This window comes from Octopus sinensis, linkage group LG2 (assembly GCF_006345805.1).
Source record: "Octopus sinensis linkage group LG2, ASM634580v1, whole genome shotgun sequence".
NCBI lineage: Eukaryota > Metazoa > Mollusca > Cephalopoda > Octopoda > Octopodidae > Octopus > Octopus sinensis.
The window spans coordinates 133338781-133341746 of NC_042998.1; the positions used below are offsets into that span (position 1 = coordinate 133338781).

At 38.7% G+C, this 2966-nt stretch overlaps 1 non-coding gene across 1 annotated transcript; it reads left to right on the top strand.

Moving 5' to 3' along the window:
• The first annotated feature begins 2739 nt into the window (after positions 1–2739).
• LOC115208817 lies at positions 2740–2843 on the top strand. Its single transcript, XR_003881264.1, has one exon. It is a non-coding gene; the product is annotated as a U6 spliceosomal RNA (small nuclear RNA).
• The last annotated feature ends 123 nt before the right edge of the window (positions 2844–2966 follow it).

A 2966-nucleotide genomic window follows, 5' to 3' on the forward strand; every position in this document is an offset into this window, starting at 1 on the left:
ATTTCGAAAAAGAAGGGAAGTGAAAGTAGCGTAAATGTGTTCCCTCGAGGAAGCGGACAACTTTCAATAATTGTAATTTATTCTGATAAAAGTGTAGATTAGAAATCTACCTTAAACATTAATCATTTCATATATAAAAGAAACTCCTGGATCCTTAGAAAATTATATTATTCTGTTTAACTCCACTGCATATCAATTATACTCTGACACTGTTTCCAAATTAAGGAAACCTCAACAAACAGAATTGACTTGAACGGAAATTCGGTATTCAGAAGGAAAACGGTATTCAGAATTTTTTTTTCAATGTAGCAAGCCAATTTAAAAGCTATCCAAGTTATATAAGATCATTTGAGAAATATATGTTATAACACATGAACACGAGTTATTTTACACCATTTGGCTCCTATGTTGAATATCTTCATTAAACATTTTATAATTCTAGCATATGCATTCTTTATGATTTAGGTTTCAAAACAGAACATCAATAAATCTAGCGGCACACAAATGGATATCTCCCAATAATAAAGCTTTGTACTATACTAATAGTGTCTCATTTTGAATTTGAAATATTCATTGATTAAGTGTAATTATAAAACTCAAATATATAAAATGATGGAGAACATACAACAACAATAAACACAGTGCGTTGGATAGCGGAGAATAAAAGAAAAGAAAACAAGAATCATCACCGTTTCGAAATAGATCGAAAAATAAGGGTTAAATTAGGAGAAAACTAAATGATTAAGATTTCTAGCAAGAGCGAACGTCTCCAAACAGTAAGTCAGTTTTGAGACTGGAGGAGTTGTGTCACGAGAGCATCGTAGAGTTGGAAGGATCCAAAATCAGTATGCAATAGATTATCAAGTTCAAGTCTGCAGCATCACGCATCAGGCAAATGTTCTCTTAATAAGCGAACCTGAGACCTGTTTGCCTATATTCCCTCTTCTCTGTCACGTGACTGTTGGCCGAAATCTGCCTTTCAGCTCCTGACCCTCGTCGTGTTAACATCGTTGTTTTTCGTCCGCCGCTATAAAGGCTTCTTCCAATGCGCCAGAGAGAAAAAATTTGTTTGCTTGTTATCAGTCGTAAGACACTTGTTGTTTTCACCGTTAATGCTTCTGTATTTCATGTTTCTGTATTCCATTATTGTTTTTTGTTCTTTTATATCTGTCCCTTTTGCTGTCCTGGTGTTCGTATGCATTCGATCCTTCTTCCAGGAAATCTACGCTTCCAGCTTAGTTTTTCTAATGCTCGTTGCTTAGTTTTTCTTGGAGGGCTGGCCGTGATCTAGTAATCTCAAGATTAATCAGCCGAAATTACTACGATGATCCGGTTCTTGACTGAAGACTGAGGGGTTCGAATGTCCTGTCCATGTTTATTGTGTCGTCTTCTAAGAGTTATACGTTCTTGTCCATGTTGTATTTTTCTACATACCTTAACATATATTCCAGGCGCCCCGTACCCACCTTATCATTAATGTGAGCACATATTCTTAATAATTGGTACGACTCTCTTTTTGTCTCCCTCTCTCTCTCATTTTTACTTGATCTGTCCCCCTCTCTCTCTCTCTCTCTCTCTCTTCTCTCTACTCATCCTCTTTTTCTCTTCTCTTTACCCTCCTATTTCTTTGTCTCGCTCTGCACTCACAGGTCATTCTTCGACACCCATCCCTTCTCCTCTCTGATCCCTTCTTTCTCTCTCTTCTCTCTCTTTGTTGCGTTTTGTCCCTCGTCTCTCTCTCTCTTCCTTTGCTTCTCTTTCTTTTCTTTTCCCTCTTCTCTGTCACGTGACTGTTGGCCGAAATCTGCCTTTCAGCTCCTGACCCTCGTCGTGTTAACATCGTTGTTTTTCGTCCGCCGCTATAAAGGCTTCTTCCAATGCGCCAGAGAGAAAAAATTTGTTTGCTTGTTATCAGTCGTAAGACACTTGTTGTTTTCACCGTTAATGCTTCTGTATTTCATGTTTCTGTATTCCATTATGTTTTTTGTTCTTTTATATCTGTCCCTTTTGCTGTCCTGGTGTTCGTATGCATTCGATCCTTCTTCCAGGAAATCTACGCTTCCAGCTTAGTTTTTCTAATGCTCGTTGCTTAGTTTTTCTTGGAGGGCTGGCCGTGATCTAGTAATCTCAAGATTAATCAGCCGAAATTACTACGATGATCCGGTTCTTGACTGAAGACTGAGGGGTTCGAATGTCCTGTCCATGTTTATTGTGTCGTCTTCTAAGAGTTATACGTTCTTGTCCATGTTGTATTTTTCTACATACCTTAATATATATATATATATATATATATATATATACATATATATACATATATATGTGGAGGCGCAATGGCCCAGTGGTTAGGGCAGCGGACTCGCGGTCATAGGACCGCGGTTTCGATTCCCAGACCGGGCGTTGTGAGTGTTTATTGAGCGACGCTCCACGACGCTCCGGCAGGGGATGGTTGTGATCCCTGCTGTACTCTTTCACCACAACTTTCTCTCACTCTTACTTCCTGTTTCTGTTGTACCTGTATTTCAAAGGGCCGGCCTTGTCACTCTCTGTGTCATGCTGAATATCCCCGAGAACTACGTTAAGGGTACACGTGTCTGTGGAGTGCTCAGCCACTTACACGTTAATTTCACGAGCAGGGTGTTCCGTTGATTCGGATCAACCGGAACCCTCGTCGTCGTAACCGACGGAGTGCTTCCATACATATATATATATATATATATATATAGATATATATATATATATATGTATGTATGTATATATATACTAAAATTGGAACGATACCGAGAAGATTAGCATGGCCCCTGCGCCAGGATGACACGCAAATTTGTGAAGCGTTCCATATTTTAAAATGCGGCGCTCCAGCATGGCCTCAGTCAAATGACTGAAACAAGTAAAAGAATAAAAGAATCTATATGATATGCATATCGATATACACACACACATATATATAATATACATATACATACACA